Genomic DNA, 25,290 nt, shown 5'->3' with positions numbered 1-25,290 from the left:
GTATCAAATGAGAAAGTTTATGGATACTTACAAACAATGGGTACTAACCGTCAGTATGGATAAAACAGAATATCTTGTTGTTGGAAATGGGCTAGGTGAGGATTTGGACTTTGAGCTTGACTGGTTAATAATTGTGGAAGTGTTAAAGTATATGGGTTCATCATTTCATAAGACTGGGCAGTGTGATGTGGACATATCCTACAGGATAAGTTGAGCATGAGTGGCTAATTAGATCATTAATTGGAATCCTTTGGAGTCGGCACATATCCAGGAGAACAAAGAAAGTGGTGCTTTGTGCTCTGGTTGAAAGCATTCTGTCATATGGCTTAGTGTGTTGGACATTGAATGAGAGATGAAGGTGGAAAATTGAGACTGTGAAATTGGATGGGTTTTGGCGAAGCATGAGAGGGACCTGCTTAGACAACCTGTGGATCTTGGTAACAAATGATGATCTTGAAAAATGTTTATAGATTCCTCAACATCATTGAACGTATGGTAAAAATTTCGACAATTTTCCATGTGTAGAAATTATAGTAGTCGTCGTCCCAGAAATTGGTACCCAAGAATCGAGTATTTCGGTTTTCTTGATAATGGATACAGATTTTCAAAAATGGGGAAATGGTGTTTCTAGGAAAATGTCTAAACAATGTACAGTTAAAATTTGAGGCATTTGCTTTAGGTTGTTTATTTAGATAACTGTGGCCTTGGTGCTAAAATGACTTAAGTCTGTTTTTGTGGTTTTCTGCGTAAGTATGGTAACCTTGAACCTCTTGATCTCAGTAACATTGAATTTTCTCATCATGAAAGTATTGAAGGGCAATTTGTTTTAATTGTTAAAAACCATTTATTCAAGACAACCGGTGTCAACAGTGTTTGCTGTCATCTTCAGGTCTTAAACATATTTTTGTAGTAAAACATGTTCATTTTACACTGAACCTCATACACAAGATGTCAAGTGGATAAAACTCAGCACATTATAAATGTTTGTATTCGCTAAAATATTTAGAAACACGAACAACTTTGTCCAAAAGACGATGTACACATACATATTGTTCACAGATGCTAATTACGTGATACAAATATGGTACACAATAGCTAAATGATTAATGGAAAATCTCATATAAGATGTGAAACAAATACTAACAAAGAGATAGAGGGGCTGGCCAGTACTTACCTCAGCTCAGTACAGCCGATAGATACACATAAAACAGAACTGAAAATTTACATTCCTAGCTTTCGGAACTTTGTTCCTTCATCAGGGAGGAGAGAGAGGAAAAAAGGGAAGAAGGGAAAGTGGATTCAGTTACTCACAACCCAGGTTATGAAGCAACAGGGAAAGGTAAACAGGGAGGGTAGCAAGGATGGAGGCATGGTTGTTTACCTTTCCCTGTTGCTTCATAACCTGGGTTGTGAGTAACTGAATCCACTTTCCCTTCTTCCCTTTTTTCCCCTCTCTCCTCCCTGATGAAGGAACAAAGTTCCGAAAGCTAGGAATGTAAATTTTCAGTTCTGTTTTATGTGTATCTATCGGCTGTACTGAGCTGAGGTAAGTACTGGCCAGCCCCTCTATCTCTTTGTTAGTATTTGGTACACAATAGCTATTAAGTTTTGGCTCTGAACAGTATGCCTGTTCTTCCAGTAGGTATACAGATGCTCACTAGGTTAAGGGCTATCCAGAAGATTTGACACCCTTATCTCTGTTGTCAATATAGTGGAGGATATGACCCCTTGAAAGGTCACATTTTTTGCCTGCACCTTTCTGGAACATATTTGGATTGAGCACTGTCATGCACAGACCAGTGAGCAAGCACATTTCCTAACCTATAAAGTATGGGGATCCAAATCATGCTGGGTTTGTGCCACTAAGGTGCTTGACTGTTGTGTAATCATTCTGTAAATTTGCTTGCAAATCGTCAGTTGACCTTCACAATCGAAAAGGAGAGGTAGCAGTGTTGAATGTTAAGACCACTCTCCAAATCATCATTGTTGTTACCTGTCACCATACAGAGCAACTAGCTGCTCAGTTAGCTGCTGACTTCAGAAAACTGAACCAGTGACCATTTATTAAGTTGAGGCTGTCATCTATGAAAGCTCTTAAAGGACAACAGTTGCCAAGATATTGGAAAAATCAAATCGACGTCATCAACAACAACCAACTTGTCTAGTTTATTTTAGAATTTCATTTTCTTGGTGTCAGGTGCTTATTATCATCAGGTGAAGAGGACTGTGTTAAAGATTCAGAGGACATTGTGTTAAAGGTTGCAAATGGAAAAAACAACCAGCCAACAGCCATGATTGACAGGATAGAGCTCTTCAAATGTATTTTGCTAGACTGCAACCAAAATGTTACCCTTATCCAACAATGATTGCTTTGGGCGATTTCCTGCCATTGAAGACACAATTCTGCTAGCATAATCTTGTCATGTTCTAGACAACAGTCTGGAAACTCAGTTGAGCTATGAGGCTCTAGTCAAGTGCAAAAAGGGTACTTAATCCCACAAAAGAAATGTTTTCATCAGTGACGATGATAACCATCACGACAGGAGAACAATTTCCTTAAACAACCCCAACTCATCGTTAGTGTTTGTGTGTGTCAAGTATGGATACAAGGCTGATAAATTGAGCATGGGCCAGTGTATAATGTTGTAGTAGTCAACAATCATACAGGCTATCTACAGTTGAACATAGACAATTCAGAAGAGATGGACAGTGCAGCTTGAATGGAGGATCCAACAGCACTGCCGTACAAAGGGCCACTGACTAGCTTAAAACCCAGGAAACTGTATTCCACTCCAAACTATGGGGCCTTTGTTTTAAGAGGCAGAAGAGCAGTGCTGCATGTTTTGTGTTATCTGCTGTTGAGTGTCAGTTATAGTGGCTATCTGGTGACATGCAGGTCGCAGGTTCAACTCTTGCCTCTGTATCATTTAGAACTTATGAAATACTAGCTATGCATATCAGTAGTTTGGTACAGTAAATGTTGGTACATAAGTAAGCTGTTGTACATGCAGTAACTTCAGCTGCTTTCACATGTGTGCATGATTGAGTAAGCATAACACAATGCGTAGGTGCACCGCTCCCCCTCCAAATACGCCCATGCACAATGACATGGCATGCACACAGCATTGTTCTCAAGTAGTGCATGTGGACGGACATGGGCAGGTGCACCTATCTACACATCAAAAATGCTATGGAAGTAACTATACACAGGGTGTATATGACCCGGGAGATCCGGGAAAAACCCGAGAATATTTTCATCCGGGAGAAAACCGGGAAAAACCTGGAAATTTTTTAGAATTCCGGGAAGTTTTCATTGTTTTTGTTTTCAGTTAAATTTTTGTATATTTGACTGGTAAGAACTAATACTCTAACAAAAGGTATTACTGTGTCCCACTACTGCAGAATAATACTGCAGCAATAAAACATGAACGAGAGAAAAAACGAAAATAAAAATTAAATTGCAAAGGAAATGCGTCATATACAGCTACAAAACACAGTGCTCATACGAGTGTCTGCCAGCCGCAAAATGTGTCAAAGGCTTTAGGAAGACCTTGCAATGCTTCATGCTTTGTAACAACAAATTGCCTCCGATGAGCGTAACGTCACAATTGCTTACATTAGATTCGTTTTAGCAGTTACGAGCAGGATCATGTGCATGTGCAGTTGAGTAGTACCTTCCGCCGCATCTGGCTGTAGAAATGTGGCTGTTGGCTGTGTAAGCAGACGCAGCAAGCAGCTAGATGCTACCGGTAAAAATTTTACTGTAGTGCCCAAGCTGCCAGATTCATGCATGTGCAGCAGGCCCAGATCTGAGGGGGGGGGGGGGGGGCAATTCATATTCTTGAGGGGGGGAAAAACCTTGTTTCACAAAGCACCTAGCATCCAGCGCACGTTAGTCTATCAGTTATTCATATAACTTTGAAACACATCTCTGTCGGTTTTTGAACACATTCTAAGTTGATTTCTGAACAAATCGTAAGTTGATTTGTGAATGTGTGTATAGTGCACATCCTAGTCGCATGTAGAAACAAACTTTCCTACAGACAAAAGTGGCTATATGAGCTGAGCCGAGTAAGGCCAAACGGATGAATGCCAACTGCTGTCTGATGGTGGGGTTGATTGGGTTTGCGAATGATGAGTATTGTTATAATTACGAGCGAAATCCGTAGATTCAGACTACAGGAGTGAAAATAAATGAATAACCGGTAAGAAAGATTACGTATTACCCTCTCGGAGTATCGAACAAAATGAAATTTTGACAGAAAATTTTTGGCCAGATCGCTATACTAGTAAGGGCCAGTTGTACAGCCCCCGGCTAGCAGCCGCTTTAAGTTTTATTCTGGAAGAAGCACGGAAAACACATTGTACAAACATGTAACAATGGCTAACCAGAGAATAATCACAGGATAAGTAAAGTGATGATTCTGGCAGAGTTGGTGAAGTTAATCTGTGAATAAGCTTTGACATCGGCAGGAATAGCTAAAGAATTAGTGATAACAAGTCTGTTTGTTAGAACGAGGAAGGAGAAGTAACAGGGACATCACACAAATTATGGAACAATATGACGATTCCAAGTTTGTATAAAAATTTCGTACTACCACTTTTCGATCTCATGCTTGAGAAACTGGAGCGTATGAATGAAACGTGAAACTATTTTGTAACGTAAAGCTTTTTGCTTGTAGTAGGCCTAATAAGCATTTGAGATTGGTACTTTGTGAATTAAATTCTGTCATTACAAAAAAGATCATTTTTGCCCTAAGTCTAGTTTGTCTGGTGTGTGTTACAATTGTTGCACTATTAGAAAGGCCTGTTTTGTTTTATGTAACAGACAGTGACAAAATAGACGTAATAAGATCGGGAAACCACACTAGCCTTGGTCCTATTTGTGTTAACAGCTTTTTCAGTATTAGACGACGACATTTCGATTTTTCATGTAGCAAAACGTTTGACGAACTTCGATGAGGTAATAGATTCTTTCTCAGAAAGGAAAGCACGCTGTGTAAAGCTGTAGCAAGATTAGAGAGAAAAAAATTCTAGGAGCTAAAAATTGAAGAAATGTGTATTGTCTTGCTTGTCTCATGTCTTTACTGAGGTTTATGTATTCAACTTCTAGCACGTATGGTATTATGCCATAATAAAGAACCAAACATGAGATAACACAGTACTGGTACTCCAAGAAAATTTAAATCCCGAAAACCACATTGAAAAGCGTAATATCAGGTCATGGCCTACTTCACAGGGAATCTGGACATAAGAATGTGCACTTTAAATGTGCACATTTTAGTATAGGTCACAAAATTCCGATGCTTTTGGAGTATCCTCTGATGTCTTGTTTCTTTTATGACATAATGTAAGATCTTTTATTGTTTTACACGTACGAACATACAGTCTCCCTATGACATCATAGCTGCGCCAAGCGCGGTGACGCCTGTCATCTTGCGATCTCTGGAAACTGCAGAAATGAACCTATTTCTAACAGGTCGCAGGAAAATATTCCGAATGGTTGTTTGAAAAGCATTACCATCAAAGTAAATTCCTTTTACGCAAGTTGAACTATATGCGAGAATGTACGATGAATTTCTTACATCACAGAGCGTTTGACTCTCATTTAAAAATGAACTCTTTGATGACGAGCCATTTAGATGGATTTCGAGCCCAGAAGATTAGACATTTATGTCGGTATTAAAAATTTTACAGGCACATTTGTGCGATTTATCTTAAATTGTAATACTTGCATAAAAGACAACATTATATGTGATAGCTTAGCTTCTCTTGCAGCGTATTAATCTTATAGACGAATATTATATGTGAAAGCTTTGCTTTTCGTGTAGCAACACTGTGTATATTGATTTAAACCATTAACTATTTTTGTTTGTGTGTTCGCGCTACTTAACAGTGATGTTGCTATTGGCTGACTACATCACATGTCCTAAGTTCTGAATACCCGCTGTCATTGGCTGGCAAGATCACGTGACATCAGCTGTGACTATCTTACAAAAGCGCATCGCAATCTCAGTTTAAATGCTTTGGAAAGTAACATGCGGTGTTTGGTGGAATTCGAATTTATACTTTTGTAATATGAAAATACGCAGTGGACATGTCGCTGCACATCAAAGATCTTTCCAAAATGTGTTTTTTTTCCCTGTGTTTAGTTTTCTAAAGCGCCGGGAAATTCTACGCCCGTGTATAAAACCATAAACATTCAAAGAACTGATAAGTTACACAGTTCCAAGAGAAAATATACTGTCAGTTAACAGGGAAAAAGTATGTTTTCGTATGGGAAAAAGTATATTTCTAATCAGGAAATCCGGGAGAAATCCGGAAATTTTTTTTCCTTGTTCACGTATACACCCTGTATACATTATACATTCTGCACATTATGCAACAAATTTAATCAATTTTTAAGATGGTTTATGTTTACTGAAGAAGAAGAAGACAGTGTCCCATCCCCTTCTTCACACTTTTAAGCATCTACTTCTCTCTTTTTACTTCATAAAGTAACCTATGCTCTTCCTGGAGGTGCAAGCTACCAGAATGAGATTTTCACTCTGCAGCATAGTGTGTGCTGATATGAAACTTCCCGGCAGATTAAAACTGTGTGCCGGACCGAGACTCGAACTGGGGACCTTTGCCTTTCGCAGGTAAGTGCTCTACCAATTGAGCTACCCAAGCACGCCCAAGCTGTCCTCACAGCTGTACTTCCACCAGTACCTCGTTTCCTACTTTCCAAACTTCACAGAAGCTGTCTTGCAAACCTTGCAGAACTAGCACTCCTGGAAGAAAGGATATCTTCACACCAAATTTCATCAAAACTGGTTCCACAGATTAGTCATGAAAACATAATGGAGTTACTTTCGCATACTATATTGTAATGTGAAAGTATGAGTTGAATGTGCTGAGGATTGTGTAACCATTGTATTCATTATGTTGAATCATATCACATCCAAAACATCAATCAATAAAAGAATTTTCAATACAATGAACTTCAAAAGTCAAAGAGTAAATAGCTTTTTCAAAAAGTAAATATTTTTCCTTTTTTGTGTAATAGTCTTTAAATCAATAAATATCTTGCACTATACACTTTCTAAAGTGGTCTTTATTTTTCCCCTCTGTTCAAGTTTTTTGTATACTAAATTTCATCAAGATCATTTCAGTGGTTTAGTCATGACAAGAAAACAGACACACTTTGCATTTATAAAACTTTAAATTACAATATCTTTATTCTGTAATTTGATTTGATGAAATAAAGCTACACTTACAATAACTCTGAAAACCACACCAAAATATGTGTAGTAGTTTTGGAGGTTAGCCTGTTCAGACAGACACAGTGGTTTTACAGTTTTATTGTTAGTATAGATGGAAGGATACGTGATGCATTTCTTCATGAAGTAGTGAACTTGGTTGGAACATTCTTATCTTCTCCATCTACTATATACATATAAATTAAAGTCCACTGCCACTGTTTCTGTCTGCATGATTGGGCTGATCCTCAGGAACTGCTCAAGGGATTTTTATACATTTTTCACTTATAGACTGATCCACAAGGAACATTTGTGTGTAATTTATAAATATTTCCTGCAATTTGACTGAATTAAAGACCCCACCATTGCAAGAATGGTGCCATTACCATCTGCCTGTGAATGGCATAACTCTATAACTCCTTGGCATCGTGTAAGGTTACCTAACTGCAGTGCCAGGCCAGCACAATATACCTCTGACAGGCTGGTGTGGACTACTACTACTGAGAATCCACTGCCAGCTACAACCAACTTCGTAAATGATCCACAATGCAGGACATATTGAAATTAAGTTAATCAGTATAGATTTAATTAACGCTATGCTGGACAAGTCGTCTGGCAGTAGGTACTTAGTGTAGCCATTCAAAGCTGGGCTAGGTCGCTAGTATGTGTATAAATAGGAACTTATTTCTGCTTAGTTTTGTGTGTGTTTACTACACATGGTGTCAGTCTGAAGTCTTACTTTTTGTTGGTGAGCCTGCTCTCGTAACATATGCTTGTTTCCTTGATTCTTCGTGACAGTATGGTTATAACAGCTGGCTAATCTAAAGTGGATGACTGGCAAATATACCAACAAACTTGTCAGTCTTATTTGGGAACAAATAACTGCAGCATAGCATCAACTTAACAAATAAGACGCTCAACAAGACATCTGTTTAAGTTCTGAATAAAGGACTGAAATTTCACTTCAGTTTCATGCTCGTTATTTTAACAGCAGCCAAGTTCCTGAAGCTTAGTATCGACAGTTCCAATAAAGGACAATCCACCAATAAAGAGGATCCAGTAGTTATAGTCTGGAAGACATGTCTTTGCTACTGACTGCTCAGTTGCATTGTTTTTGTTGGATAATGATAACAAGAAGTCAACCATTGGTTGTTGGCATTTGAATAGGTAACAGGAGCCATGTTGCTGGAAAAGAAATATTCAAATGCATTAATCATAGCAGTGACTTTCAGGCACAGAACATGTGATGAGAAGCAGGGTTAAATAAAAAGTAGGTCATATGGAGCTTGAAATAAGTGTGTTTTGATCCCAAATAAATCAGGTCTCTGTGATTTAGGTAATGTAAGGAGAACTGTGTTTCATCGCCAAAACAGTCCTATGAAAGTGCTTAAGACAGTCAGTGTCTGGCAACAAAATCATGGTAATATTAGCCATACCAAAGTTAGTATGATGTTTCTTGTGTTTCTGTCAGAGTTCACAACTTAATTTGTGCACAAAATTATATATTGACTGATCTACATATCTTGTTTGGTTGGTTCAAATAGTGATAGTACATGTGATTGCTCTCTTGACTCCAGTTAGACTGAGGTACTGTTTATGCCCTGCCTTATTAATAGCAGATTTTTGCTCGTGGCGATTTCAGCTGCATCAAATGCTTAATAGGAAGAATTGTTGCTACTCTCCACAGCTAGGTATATCGAAACTCTCCAAGTCATGACTGCAATATAGTAGTGCAGGCAGTACCACAAGGTGCACTAGATTATCCTCTGCATGCTTTTGATGTATCCCAAGGGAACTGCATCAGACTGACTCAGAAACATTCAATTGGCAGGAAAATCTGGTCATGGTGTTCAATTTTTTTTGTCAGTATGTTTTGTTTATGAAAGCCGATTTGCCAGAACTGTATACTTGTGGTTCTCAAAAAGTGCTAAATCTTAAATTAATAAACTCTTGGCACTCATTATGCCCTTTGATGAGCATGTATTTCTCGGAACTTCTGCTGCTGCTCAAATAGTAAATTTACATTGCCTGACTAACTGCATTGTGCTTGCACTGCATCTCAACTGGAGGCGGAGTTAAGTGGTTGAGATGGGTAAGAGAAGGTGGATGGTGATGGAGGTGGAGGGAAAGGCAGAAAGTAAATGCAATAGAAATATGATTCTAGTGAGGTGAAGGATGGAACTGGTAGTAGGAGACAGAGCAGTGGGACAAGTAGACTGGAGAGAAAGTGTAAGTGTAGATTGATGTAGTGTAATTGAGGGTGCCTGTGGTGGAGTTGAGGGGCAACAAAGATTGAAGCCAGAGGGATAAAGGGATGGGAAGATATATTGTAAGAAGCATTTCTATGTAATAAATCCAGAGAAATTCGATGCAGAATGCAGGGGATAATACTCTGTTTTATCTCCCTCCTCCTTGTCCACTATTCCATCTCATCATATGCAACACACAACCCTTTCTGTCTGCAACAAGGTGAGCACTTTGGTGACACATTACTAGCCCATCCCCATACGGCCTCTCCCTATCTTCTCTTATCTCACCTCACTTGATACGAACCCTCAACCCGTCAAACTGCAGTACTGTGACAATGGAGTCAACCCTGTTCTGATAGATTGCTTTATTATGTTGCCCCAGAAACTTGGAGCTTGCGCAACAGTACTATTCCTGCTATATCTCATTTCATAATTGCTCTCCAAACAATGTAAGATGACAGATGATTTGCTTGGCTCTTTCAGTTTGATGTTCCTACATTTCCTAAATTTTCTAATGCTGTGTTCCATATAAGATTTACGCATTTGTATGGCATGGAATATTATTCTGATTTCCTGAGGCTTAGATTGTACAGGGTGATTATAATTAAAGTTAAAGTTTAGCTACTTATTTCTGTTGAGCAAATATGGAGAAAGGAGGAGTTGCCATATTTGTCAGAAACTGTTTTAATTTCAAGACTATTGATATTAATAAATTTTGCTCAGAGAAGCACTTAGAAGCTTGTGCAACAGTAGTAGTATTTCATAATAAGTCCTTTATAATAGTAGGTATATACAGATAACCTTCAGGAAATTTTAACCTCTTCATAAAAAACATGGAAGCTCTGCTGTCTCATCTCATGGTAAAGAACAAGGAAGTAGTGGTTGCTGGTGATTTTAATGTGGATGCATTGAAAAGCTCTGTCAGTGAACAATTATTGCAGTCAGTAACATTATCATTCAATTTAGTTCCTACTGTGAACTTTGCAACCAGAACATGTAAATACTCTTAAACTGCTATTGATAATATCCTTGCAGACAAATCTAGGGAAAAAAGTCATATCACAAAACCAATAGTAAATGGGCTATCTGGTCATGACATGCAGCATCTTGTGTTAAATCTGAGTACAGGAGGGTAATAAATATGTCAAAACTTGAAAAATTCAGGAAATTGCTCAAAGACATGAACTGGATAGATGTTTATGATATTTCTGACTGAAATGGGAAATACAAAGCATTCATTAATAAAGTTACATCCACTTTTGAAAACTGTTTTCCCCTAAAGATAACTCAAATCACACTGAAGTAAAAAAATAAACTGTGAATTACACAAGGAATGAAGATGTCATGTGGGACAAAAAGTAGACTGTATCTGCTATCTAAGAACAGCTTTGGTGTTAGAATTGTAATGTATTACAAAGAATACATTGAAATATTGAAGCAATTAATCCAGAAATCAAAGCAGCTTTATTATGAGAAAAAGACAATTACATCAGGCAACAGAATTAAAAAAAAAAAAAAAACTGTATAGGATATAGTGAAGACAGAGACAGGTGGGGACAACAAGGAAGAGGAACAGATAGCTCTAAAAATAAATGGGACTTTGGTAACAAGTATTCATAGTGTTGCAAACAAGTACTTCATTTCTGTTACTGACAGCTTGGGGTTATCATGTTCAGTGAACAGTTCAATGGAGAATCTGACCAGTCTTTAAAAATAACTTCAGTAAAATGTAAATTGACACGTCTCCCAAAGAAATAGCATCTGTCATAAAATCCTTAAAATCTAAGTACTCCAGTGGGTATGATAACATAATGAAGATAATCAATGAGTGCTCATGCAAGTTGAGTTCTGTCATAAGTTATTTGTGTAATCAATCTCTTTATCGCCGGAACATTTCCAGACTGGCTAAAATATGCTGTAGTTAAGCCTCTCCACAAGAAGGGGTATAAAGCGATACCATCAAACCATTGACCAATTTCACTTTTGCCAGCTTTCTCAAAAATATTTGAAAGCTTGTGTTCAAGCATCTCCTTAAGCATCTGACTGCAAATAATACATTGTCCAGGTCACAGTTTGGATTTCTTAAGGGTTCTAGTATAGAGAAATCTATTTACACTTACAGTGAGAATGTATTTAATTCATTAGCTAATAAATTAGAGGCTACTGGCATTTTCTGTGACCTGTGAAAAGCCTTTGACTGTGTGAACCACAGAATTGTCTTAAGTAAATTAGAATATTAAGGTGTCACCGGCAATGCTGCGAAATGGTTTGAATCTTATCCATCTAACAGGAAACAAAGGGTGTTGTTGCGAAATACCTGTGCAGTAAGCAGTCAGTCTTCATCTGACTGTGAATTAATTACAGGTTGTGTTCCTCAAGGTTCCATCTTGGGTCCACTGCTTTTTCTTGTGTACATTAATGACCTCTCATCTGTTACATTGCCAGATGCTAAGTTTGTTTTGTTTGCAGAGGATACAAACATTGCAATAAATAGCAAGTCAAGTACAGATTTAGAAATAGCTGCTAATAAAATTTTCACTGACTTTAATAAGTGGTTTAAAGCTAATCACTGTCATTAAACTTTGAGAACACCCACTATATGCAGTTCAGAACCTGCGAGAGATTTCCTTCCAGCATGTGTAAAACATATGAAGACGTGCAGATCGAAGAGGTTGACAGTGTTAAATTTCTGGGATTACAACTCGATAATAAGTTCAGTTAGGAAGAGCATAGAACAGAATTGCTTAAGCGCCTAAACAAGTCTGTATTTGCCATGAGAATGATGTCAGATGTAGGATATATAAATTTAAAAAAACTTGCATACTTTGCTTACTTTCATTCTGTTGTCTTGTGGGAGCGTATTCTGGGGCAATTCATCAAACTGAGCAAAAGCTTTTAGGGTACAAAAGCATTTGTTAATTCAAGAACATAGTCTGCCCCTGGTAGCTGAGGGGTCAGCGTGACGGAATGTCATACCTAATGGCCCGGGTTTGATTCCCGGGTGGGTCGGAGATTTTCTCCGCTCAGGGTCTGGGTGTTGGTGTTGTCCTAGTCATCATCATTTCATCCCCATTGACACGCAAGTCACCGAAGTGGCGTCAACTCGAAAGACTTGCACCAGGCGAACGGTCTACCCGTAGGGAGGCCCTAGCCACACGGCATTTATTTAATACAAGAACATTGTGTAGCAACCTGTTCAAGGAACTTTTATTCTGATGTGTGCTTCTCAGTATATTTATTCCTTAATGAAATTTGTTACAAGTAATACATCTCTACTTCCAACCAACAGCTCAATACATAGTATCAATACTAAGAATAAGAACAATCTTCATAAAGACCTAAAATCACGTACCTTGGTCCAAAAAGGGGTCCAGTATCCAGGAACACACATTTTCAGTAAATTGCCAGCAACCATGAAAAACTTAGTTTCAGATAAAGCACAGTTTAAATAGTTTGAAAGACTTCTTGATAGGCAGCTCGTCCTACTCCATATATGAATATCTTAGCATAGACTGTTAAGCCATCTTAAGTAAAAATATCTGTTAGATTTCAGTTTTGACATCACTTGGTCACAACAGTCAAGATTAGGTATTTTGTGTATGATAAATTTACTAATAGTGCATAACATTGTTTCAATCTGATAGTGTGTTATTTCTGCAAATATTAGCTGTTCCATTTTACCACATTGTATTCACCTATTTCGACAATCTCCTCACAAATGATCAGGGTAGTATGTATTATATTCAAATGTTTTATGTTTTACTTTCTGACATGTTCCACACCCACGCGAATCATCTCATTTTTTGGGTGTAAGGAACAAAAACTGAATCTAATCTAATCGAAAAACCACTGTAGAAATAACACCACTGGTCAGAATGATGTCAAATTGCAACGGAATATTATGAGAGAAGGGGGGAAACATATGGCAGAAAAAAATTAAATAGTTACAAAATGTAGCAATAGATGTCACTGCAAGTATCATAATTTAATAGTGGTAGACTGCAAATGACAAATGAATGTACAACAATGCCTATAGTGTATGTTTCGTGTTAAACAAAATGTACTACTCAGTGTGCATGGGTGTACATGAGTGATACTGTTGGTTGCATAAGCCCATCCACCACAGCAAGGTCATATCACATCAGATGGGAAAAATTGAGTTTTAATTGTCCTTAGGCCAAAAACTGCATAAAAACCATCAATCAAAATCAAATCGGATTATCAGTTTGTGTGTGACTGTCCCAAAACTTGTTCAATATGCTGACCACCATTTTCTGCAACAAATTGAAATTGAGAAACAGCATTTCCACAACTGATCGAAGTGTTTCTGGGCTCATGTCCAGAATGTGTTGTGCAATGCATGCCTTCAATGCAGGTAAGTTTTTAGTCAGAACACTGAACACAACATCTTTCATATAGACCCACCACCAGAAGTCGCTCTGATTAAGATAATGTGATCGGGACGGGCAGGCTGTAGGAAAATGGCGGCTGATAATTGTAGCATTTTCGAAATGGCAATTCAGCAGCTGCTTAGTCGGATTTTCAATGTGCAGAGGTTCACCATCTTGCATAAAAATGATCCAATCCACACATCCACTGTTGGAGAGCTGGAATGACGTGGTTGCGCAAAAGATGCTCATAGCGCTTAGCAGCGACGGTACAGGTAACAGGACCAGAAGCACCTATCTCTTAAAAAAAAAAAATATGGCCCTATGATAAATGATGCCGTAAACTGCACCAAGCAGTGACATTTTCAGGAAGGAGTGGTACTGGTTGATTCGTGTGTGAATTTTCCATTGCCCATATTCGACAGTTCTGTGTATTGACATATCCCGTCAGATGGAAGTGGGCTTAGTCTGTCCACAAACTCTTCCATGGCCAATCATTGTCCACTTCCATGCGAGCAAGAAATTCCAAAGCAAAGGTCTCTCTTGTTGGAAGGTCTACAGGAAACAGCTTCTGCACTTGATTAATTTTGAATGGATAGCAAAGGAGGATGTTTCATAGGATGTTACGCACTGTGCTCATGGGTTATGTCCAGTGTTCGGGCAATTCTCCTCACTACACATTTGCACATCACCACTCATCTCCTCCTACATTGCTGTGATCACAGCTTCCACTGACATCAATTCAATTTGTTTCTTCCCTTTACTAGGTTGCACATGAAAAGAACCCGTCTTTTTCGAGTTTCCGAATCATTTTCTCCAGACCCACAATAGTCATTGGGACCAATGCCTTCTTTCAAACCCTCCAGTATCCGGAACTTCCGCATAGCGACGTGTGCACAGTCATCATTTTTGTAATACAGCTTTACGAGCAGAGCGCGATCCTGCATTGAGACAGTCATGGCGAACGTCGCAGATGCAAAAAGAGGAAAAGCCATGTATGCGGTGTGTTTACACTAACTTCAGTGGGTCGTGTGCATGAGAGGTGTTTTTATTTACGTACTCTGATACATGCAGCACCATCTGTTGATCAAATTTTTTTACACTTCTGCTATACATTTTTCCCCTACCCCCACGACCTTGCCGTTGGTGGGGAGGCTCGCCTGCCTCAGTGATACAGATTGCCGTACCGTAGGTGCAACCACAACGGAGGTGTATCTGTTGAGAGGCCAGACAAATGTGTGGTTCCTGAAGTGGGGCAGCAGCCTTTTCAGTAGTTGCAGGGGCAACAGTCTGGATGATTGACTGATCTGGCCTTGCAACACTAACCAAAATAGTCTTGCTGTGCTGGTACTGCGAACGGCTGAAAGCAAGGGGATACTACAGCCGTAATTTTTCCAGAGGGCACGCAGCTTTACTGTATGGTTAAATGATGATGGCGTCCTCTTGGGTAAAATATTCCGGAGGTAAAATAGTCCCCCATTCGGACCTCCAGGCGGGGACTACTCAAGAGGAAGTCGTTATCAGGAGAAAGATAACTGGCATTCTACGGATCGGAGCATGGAATGTCAGATCCCTTAATCGGGCAGGTAGGTTAGAAAATTTAAAAAGGGATATGGATAGGTTGAAGTTAGATATAGTGGGAGTTAGTGAAGTTCGGTGGCAGGAGGAACAAGACTTTTGGTCAGGCGAATACAGGGTTATAAATACAAAATCAAATAGGGATAATGCAGGAGTAGCTTTAATAATGAGTAAAAAAATAGGAGTACGGGTAAGCTATTACCAACAGCATAGTGAATGCATTACTGTGGCCAAGATAGACACGAGGCCCATGCCTACTACAGTAGTACAAGTTTATATGCCAACTAGCTCTGCAGATGATGAAGAAATTGATGAAATGTATGATGAGATAAAAGAAATTATTCAGGTAGTGAAGGGAGATGAAAATTTAATAGCCATGGGTGACTGGAATTCGAGAGTAGGAAAAGGGAGAGAAGGAAACATAGTGGGTGAATATGGATTGGGGGAGAGAAATGAAAGAGGAAGCGGTCTGGTAGAATTTTGCGCAGAGCATAACTTAATCATAGCTAACGCTTGGTTCAAGAATCATAAAAGAAGGTTGTATACATGGAAGAATCCTGGAGACACTAGAAGGTATCAGATAGATTATATAATGGTAAGACAGAGATTTAGGAACCAGGTTTTAAATTGTAAGACATTTCCAGGGGCAGATGTGGACTCTGACCACAATCTATTGGTTATGAACTGTAGATTAAAACTGAAGAAACTGCAAAAGGTGGGAATTTGAGGAGATGGGACCTGGATGAACTGACTAAACCAGAGGTTGTACAGAGTTTCAGGGAGAGCATAAGGGATCATTTGACAGGAATGGGGGAAATAAATACAGTAGAAGAAGAATGGGTAGCTCTGAGGGACGAAGTAGTGAAGGCAGCAGAGGATCAAGTAGGTAAAAAGACGAGGGCTAGTAGGAATCCTTGGGTATCAGAAGAAATATTGAATTTAATTGATGAAAGGAGAAAATATAAAAACGCAGTAAATGAAGCAGGCAAAAGGGAATACAAATGTCTCAAAATTGAGATCAACAGGAAGTGCAAAATGGCTGAGCAGGGATGGCTAGAGGACAAATGTAAGGATGTAGAGGCTTATCTCACTAGGGGTAAGATAGATACTGCCTACAGGAAAATTAAAGAGACCTTTGGAGAAAAGAGAGCCACTTGTATGAATATCAAGAGCTCAGATGGAAAACTCAGTTCTAAGCAAAGAAGGGAAAGCAGAAAGGTGGAAGGAGTATATAGAGGGTCTATACAAGGGCGATGTACTTGAGGACAATATTATGGAAATGGAAGAGAATGTAGACGAAGATGAAATGGGAGATACGATACTGCATGAAGAGTTTGACAGAGCACTGAAAGACCTGAGTCGAAACAAGGTCCCGGGAGTAGACAACATTCCATTGGAACTACTGACGGCCTTGGGAGAGCCAGTCCTGACAAAACTCTACCATCTGGTGAGCAAGATGTATGAGACAGGCGAAATACCCTCAGACTTCAAGAAGAATATAATAGTTCCAATCCCAAAGAAAGCAGGTGTTGACAGATGTCAAAATTACCAAACTATCAGTTTAATAAGTCACAGCTGCAAAATACTAACGCGAATTCTTTACAGACGAATGGAAAAACTGGTAGAAGCCGACCTCGGCGAAGATCAGTTTGGATTCCGCAGAAATGTTGGAACACGTGAGGCAATACTGCCCCTACGACTTATCTTAGAAAATAGATTAAGGAAAGGCAAACCTACCTTTCTGGCATTTGTAGACTTAGAGAAAGCTTTTGACAATGTTGACTGGAATACTCTCTTTCAAATTCTAAAGGTGGCAGGGATAAAATACAGGGAGCGAAAGGCTATTTACAATTTGTACAGAAACCAGATGGCAGTTATAAAAGTCAAGGGACATGAAAGGGAAGCAGCGGTTGGGAAGGGAGTGAGACAGGGTTGTAGCCTGTCCCCGATGTTATTCGATCTGTATATTGAGCAAGACGTAAAGGAAACAAAAGAAAAATTCGGAGTAGGTATTAAAGTCCATGGAGAAGAAATAAAAACTTTGAGGTTCGCCGATGACATTGTAATTCTGTCAGAGACAGCAAAGGACTTGGAAGAGTAATTGAACGGAATGGACAGTGTCTTGAAAGGAGGGTATAAGATGAACATCAACAAAATCAAAACGAGGATAATGGAATGTAGTCGAATTAAGCCAGGTGATGCTGAGGGAATTAGATTAGGAAATGAGACACTTACAGTAGTAAAGGAGTTTTGCTATTTGGAGAGCAAAATAACTGATGATGGGTGAAGTAGAGAGGATATAAAATGTAGACTGGCAGAGAAATTTGTTAACATCCAGTATAGATTTAAGTGTCAGGAAGTCGTTTCTGAAAGTAATTGTATGGAGTGTAGCCATGTATGGAAGTGAAACATGGACGATAAATAGTTTGGACAAGAAGAGAATAGAAGCTTTCGAAATGTGGTGCTACAGAAGAATGCTGAAGATTAGATGGGTAGATCACATAAGTAATGAGGAGGTATTAAATAGAATTGGAAAGAAGAGGAGTTTGTGGCACAACTTGACAAGAAGAAGGGACCGGTTGGTAGGACATGTTCTGAGGCATCAAGGGATCACAAATTTAGCATAGGAGGGTAAAAATCGTAGAGGGAGACCAAGAGATGAATACATTGAGCAGATTCAGAAGGATGTAGGTTGTAGTAAGTACTGGGAGATGAAGAAGCTTGCGCACGTTAAGAGTATCGTGGAGAGCTGCATCAAACCAGTCTCAGGACTGAAGACAACAAGAGAAGATACATTTTCCCCTTCTCCAATAATATTCTGTTGTAATTTGACGACATTCTGACCTGTGGTGTTATGTCTACAGTTTTGAAAGTTTAACTTTTAATTATAATCACCCTGTATTTCACATTAGAAACCAGACATTTTTATCTTTCTGTATAGAAGTGAAATGTGTGGAATGCCATTTTTATATAGAAGTCAACTTATTTTTCTAGTGATTGGGCCAGCATAAGACAGAAAGGCAACCCCTAATTTTTCATTTAATTTTTTATCTGGACCTGCAATGTCTACTCAGAATGTTGGATTTAGTGCCTATCCCTTTGGAAAATGATGTATTGGTGTCACGCTTCAGTGAGGATTTCCTTGCTTGAAAGTATGCAATTTTTGTGTATCATGAACTTTCAGCGTATCATTTTTGTTTAATGGATTGTGATGGCTAAAGGCATGGAGATAAACATAAATGTGTCTTTTCTATACAAGTTGTGGCCCATGAAACCATGTGTTCTTCTCCTAATTAATTAATTAATTGTAGGGAAAAAGCTGGCCCTCCTTTCAAATTCTATCTTAATGTTTATAATAGGATAGACAGAGCTTAGGTGTTCCAAAGACTCACGAAGCTATTTATTTACATCTCTACGCCTTACACCAGCTTATATTGTCTAACAAAGGCTACTTCATCTGTCAGTATCATTTTGTCACTCCCTCCCCCACTTTTTCTGTTGCATTTCTGACTCTGCATATGAGTTCAGTTCTACTGTGATTGTCATTTCATGAGATAATATGAGAGGCAATGGTATGTTGCTCAACTCTTCTTGTTAAATGCATCTGGAAATTTAATATTAAATGCCTTCATGATGTAGAGTTCCTGTCCTGTAGCATCTGCCATTGGAATTGGATAATCATGTGTGCTGTTCTCACATGGATCTTTCATAACTCCTTTATTGTTTATACCTGGTAAGGGTACCAGACTGATGAGAAACACTAAATAATTGGCTAAATGAGCATTTTGTGAGCTGCTCATATTTGCTTTAGATTCTTCTTTCTATAAATCTCAATATGGCATATCTGCCTTTTCTGTGACTAATTTTATGTAGGTGTTCCGCTTTATATTGCTTCCTTTGATATTTAACAGTTTTAGCTGTTACCAGAGATTGGTTGACAGTTGCGCAATGAAACAATGATCCATTGTGCTACCTATTTATGCACATTACAATGTGACTGTTAATGCTGAGGACAGGTGGCATTCCTTACACCAACTATCAGTCTTCTGCATTCCACTAAGATTTTCTGATGTTGCGAATAACTCGGTACACAGCTGTATAATCTGTTAAGTGTCTTGTGGCTCATCTAACATTATCCACCAGTTCACTTATATATATCGTGAACATTAAGTGTATTGTGAAACTCCCTTGACCCAAAGCTACTTTCACATATTATAATTTGTCCCTGTGTAACAAGAAACATATTGAGATCTGAATCCAGTCATATAGCTGGTACAGTATGGCAATAGGCTTGTGTTTTAGTCGCTAGGAGATTGGAACTGAATCAAACAAGCATAAAACTTGTTCCCTAATTCTGCAGCAGATTTATGTTGGCTGTTTACTTTATAAATGCTTAAAAATGGGAAAGCTCTGCACCTTTTTTTCAACCAAGGAACACATTGTTGCTTCAGCAATCCTTGGTGAACTGCTGCTAAAAGGCGATCTATGTTTCCAAAGCATAAATTTGTCTCCCATGTACCCATAGCAACTTGTTGACTTGAAAATAGCCAATTTGAGTGTCCTTGCCGCAAACATTTCCATATAGAGGTTCAGCACTATAGATGATAATGAGTTTGTTTATCATAGTTTCCTTCTAATTTGAAACAGACTGATGCAAAAGAGTACCTAAGATCCCGTGTGATCGTACAAAATAACCTGTGACAGCACATTGTCTAATGATATCATTAGGAGAATATTACAAAAACAGATTTTACTTTAATCACACTACAAAAGAGACTGCAGGGAAACTGACAGAGAAAAATTGTGGGTACTTAAGAAGGGCCATGCATGAATTCTACAATAATTTTCGCGGTCTGGTCCTGGCAAAAGATCTGTCAGAAAATTCTTGGCATATTTTAAGTCAACAAACATTTCAAAATTTTCTATTGAGGCTCTCATGGATTCTTCTGGTGTTGAAGCTGAAGACAGCAGACAGAAAGTAGAAATTTAAAATTGCATATTTAAAAATCATTCATTCAAGAGGAGAAATAATGTACCAATATTTGGATACCACATGGACTCACAAATAAAAATTATTGATATTAGCATCCCCTGTATTGAAAGACAGTTAAGACTACTTAATGCAAACATGGCACCAGATGTTAGTGAGGTTCCAGTTGAATTTTATGAGAAAGCCATGGAATTCACTCTTTTTCCTAACTCATATATATTGGGAATCTCTGACTTAGCCGATCATCCCCTGTGACTATGAAAAGTGTACGTCACTCTTGTTTTGAAAAAAGGGCAAAATATCGGGTGCCCGGAATTGCAGATCAGTATTGCTGACATCCGTCTCGTGCAAGATCCTACAGCATGATGAAAATAAGAACCTCACAAAGAGTTTGCACTAATTTAGGAAAAATCACTTGTGTGAACCACAGCTTGCTTTATTCATAAACATCTTGCAAACAGTAGATGCAAGTGAATAGGGGGTTTGGTATTACCACTGTCAAAGATACGATTGTACAGAGTATCTTCACAAAGGTGTGATTGGCTCGAGGATAAAACCCAGTACATTATACTATGCAGCATATGTTCACAGAAATCAAAGTAATGAGGACTGCACCAGGAGTTGCATGCACCACAACCACCACAGCAGTATTCAGCAGTATTAATAACAAAAGAAGATTCAGCATTGGTCATTCAACCCCTGCCTCTCGCTACTTGAACTGTAGCTGTTAGCTGTATCGGCAGTAGCAGCAAGCAGCCAGCTGCTAATGAGAAAAATTTTTCTTGTGCGTCCTAGCTGCCAGATTCGCGCATGTGCAGGGTTGTCTGAGTTGTAGTAAGGAGGTGGTTAGTCTCCACCTGAGCCCTGTTTGTGTTAAGTGATTTCACTGTTTCTTCTTCGTTTACAGCTCCCACGTCAAATGAAAACAAAACAGATTTCTGCGCCCAGGAGCTATCAAGTGAATTACAATACATTCACATAATTACGGAGGGCAAAAATATATTATTAGTTTCAGTTTTTTTATTTTATTTTATTTCCAAGTTACTAGCAGTCAAGCATTAATCGCCTTGCAGAACAATGAAGTTATTTTTGTCATTTTGCTAAAGAAATTTGGCTTTATTAATCTTTCTTCTGAGGAAATCAGTTTATTTGCAGCAAAGTGTTTCATTCCGCAGTATTAGCTAGTTCCAACAGTTCGCTGAATTTCAAATGCACCTTTTCATTTTCTGCCGTGTATGGCATTATGCCATAATAAGGAACCAAATATGAGATAGTACAGTGCTGGTACTCCAAGATAGTACAGTGCTGGTACTCCAAGAAAATTTACATCTCAAAAACCACACTGAAGAGCTTAATATCAGATGGGACTTACTTCATTGTGAATCTGGAAAAAACGAATGTGCACTTCAAGCCAAATTATACATTTTAGTATGGTTTACGAAATTCTGATGCTCTTGAAGTATCCACTGATGTCCTGTTTCTTTTATGGTGCAATGTAAGCTCTCTTAGTGCTTTGTACATACAAACATGCGGTCTTCCTACACCACTGCAGCTGCGCACACGCGATAATGCCTGTTTTCTGGTGCTTTCTGGCAACTGCTAAATCAAACCTATTTCTAATAGTCTCAGGATGGTATTGTGAATGATGGTTCGAAAAGCATTACTTTCAAAGTATATTTCTTTTCACGCAAGATGAATTATGTTACATATGAGAAAGTGGGATGAATTTCTTAAGTCACAGAGCGTTTAAAACTGAACACTTTGAGGACCAGTTACTTAAAAGAATTTTGAGCCCAGAAGACCAGACATTTGTCATTATTTTAAATTTACTGGCACATTTGTGTGATGTATCTTAAAGTATAATGCACACAAAAGAAGATCAATATTACATGTGAAAGCTCAGCTTTTCTTGTATCTGTACTATGTATATTAATGTAAACGATTAACTTTTCCTCTTTGTGTGTTCGTGCTACGTACCAGTGATCCTGCTGTTAGCTGACTATAACACATGTCCTATGCTCTGAATATCTGCTCTCATTGGCAGGCGAGATCAAGTGGCATGAGATATGACTGGCTTACAAAAGGACATCACAATCTCGATTTCAATGCTCCGGAAACTGCCATGCTGTGTTTGGTGCAATTCGAATTCATACTTTCGTAATACGAAAATATGCAGCGTATATGTTGCTGCACATCGAAGGTCTTCCCAAAGCTTCCCTCCTTTTTTTCATCAAAAGTCTGTCCAAAACGTCTCTCTCCCGTTTTTGTTTTTGTTCCCCCACTCACCTCCGGAAGTTCTACACTGGTGTACAAAATGTTAACCATTCAAAGGAACCTGATGTTACTTAGCATGGAAAAAGTGTATTTTCACTCGGGAAAAAGTTTATTTTTTAAACAAGATACTTGGGAATTTTTTTTTCCTTGTCCGCATATACACCCTGAGCATATCATCTTTTGGGGACGTCGTGCTGCTCATACGGAATGATGTTCACAGTCAACCTATCTCCCTGACTACCCATCTTCAAGCTGTTGCAGCTCGCCTTTTTCTTCCTTACCTGACGTTTTCCCTTTGTACCATTTACATCCCTCCATCATTCGATGTCACCAGGGCAGACTTCCTCCGGTTTATTGAACAGCTACCTCACCCATTTCTGCTACTAGGTGACTTTAATGCGCATTATCCCCTTTGGCATTCTCCCATGACCTGTCAGAGAGGTGCCCTCTTGGCAGATCTTATTAATCAACTCAACCTCTTCTGCCTTAATGCTGGAGCGCCCACTTTCCTTTCTGACTCCTCGCACACCTATTCCCATTTGGACCTATCCTTCTGGACTGACCAGCTTGCCCATTGTCTTGAGTGGTCCATTCTTTCTGACACCTACTCGAGCGACCATTTCCCATGTGCTATCCATTTGCTGACTCCTACCCCACCTGCGTGCACACCCAAATGGCAGCTTACTAAGGCTGACTGGCATCTTTACTCCTCCTTGGCGATCTTCAGAGAACAAGATTTCCCCAGTTGTGATGACCAGGTGTACTACCTCACAAATGTTATCCTTACTGCTGCAGAACATTCCATTCCTCTCACTTCCTCTTTACCACACCGTGTCCCAGTTCCTTGGTGGATTGAAGCATGTCGCAATGCAATTCGCGCTCGGAGACATGCTCTCTATGTTTTTAACTGTCATCCTACAATGGCAAACTGCATTCATTACAAACAGATGCATGCAAAGTGTCATCACATTGTTCGGGACAACAAAAAAAGCTAGCTGGATTTCATTTACTAGTTTTCTTAACAGTTTCACCCCTTCCTCTGTCGTGTGGGCCAACCTGTGACGGCTCTCTGAGACCGAGATCCATTCACCAATTTCCAGCCTGACAGTAGCAGATGATGTCATTGTGGACCCTACTGCTATCTCCAACACCTTGGGCCGCCATTTTGTGGAAATTTCGAGCTCTTCCCACTATCACCCTGCCTTCCTCCATCACAAACAAGCGAAGGAGGCTCAAGCGATACCCTTCTCTTCTCAGAATCGTGGTTGCTACAATGCCGCATATCCTAGAGAGCTAGATCATGCTCTAAGTTCATCCCGATCCTCTGCCCCAGGACCAGACAAACACATTCAGATGTTGCAGCACCTTTCTCTTGTGGACAAGCACTTTCTGCTTAATACATGCAACTGCATCTGGGCAGAGCACATTTTCTGGACGTTGGTGTGAAGCCACTGTCATACCCATACCTAAGCTTGGTAAGGACAAAAACCTTCCTTCTTGCAGTTGACCATCTCGTCGCTTTGTCCACCCATGTCATGAATGGTTTTCTGCAGAAATCCCAGACTACGGCAGTGTTTTAGATTTGGAGAAGGCCTACAACACCTGCTGGAGAACTGGTATCCTCCGTACTCGTTTCACATAGAGTTTGCAAGGTGGGTGTGGGTTCTGCCTTTTCGGACACCTTTATCCAAGAAGCTTGCATGCCTCAGGGTTCCGACCTGAGTGTCATTCTCTTTGCTATTACCATTAATCCTATAATGGCCTGTCTCCCACCAGGCATCTCCTGCTCCCTTTTTGTTGACAATTTTGCCATCTATTGCAGTTCTCCAAGGACCTATCTCTGAGCAGCGTCCCCAGCGATGTCTTGATCGTCTTTACTCCTGGAGCATTGACAGTGCCTTTTGTTTTTCCACTGACAAAACTATTTTTATGAGTCTCTGGCGACGCAGTTGGCTTCTCCCACAATCTTTACATCTTGGGCCTGTTTCTCTTCCATTCATTGAAACTATGAAATTCCTGGGGCTCATGCTTGATAGGAAACTCTGTTGGTCCTCCCATGTGTCTTAACCTGGCAGCCCGCTGTACGCGGTCCCTCAGTGTCCTACTTGTCCTTTATGGTACTTCCTGGGGTGCAGATCGAACTACCCCCCTCCATTTGTACCACTCCCTTCTCCGTTTGAAACTCAGCTATGGGTGCTGTGTTTATGTGTCTGCACGTCCGTCCCTCTTACGCCATCTCAACACTGGCCACCATCTTGGCCTCATTTGGCCACTGGCGCCTTTTACACTAGTCCGGTTGAGAGTCTGTATGCTGAAGCTGCTGAACTACCACTGTCCTACCATTGTGACTTTCTCCTCAGCAGGTATGCGTCCCATTGTTCTGCCTTGCGTGGCCATCCATCCTATGCCTCCTTCTTCGATGATTCCTTTGATCGCCAGTATGAGGTGCATCCCTCTTCTCTGTTACCTCCTGGAGTCCGCTTTTGGCACTTGCTCTGGTGGCTTAACTTCACAACTACCTGCAACTTTCCCGGTGGGTGAGAACCCCCCTTCACCATCCTGGCTTCGTG

General features: G+C 39.6%; 1 protein-coding gene across 2 annotated transcripts in view; it reads left to right on the top strand.

Moving 5' to 3' along the window:
* Positions 1-25,290, top strand: part of LOC124545486 (E3 ubiquitin-protein ligase MARCHF8) — a 98,842-nt gene that overhangs the window by 48,813 nt on the left and 24,739 nt on the right. The gene's annotated exons all lie outside the window — the stretch shown is intronic.

Source organism: Schistocerca americana, chromosome 8 (assembly GCF_021461395.2).
Source record: "Schistocerca americana isolate TAMUIC-IGC-003095 chromosome 8, iqSchAmer2.1, whole genome shotgun sequence".
Lineage (NCBI taxonomy): Eukaryota > Metazoa > Arthropoda > Insecta > Orthoptera > Acrididae > Schistocerca > Schistocerca americana.
Note: the sequence above shows the minus strand (reverse complement) of the source record. Positions and strands in the feature narration are given on the sequence as shown.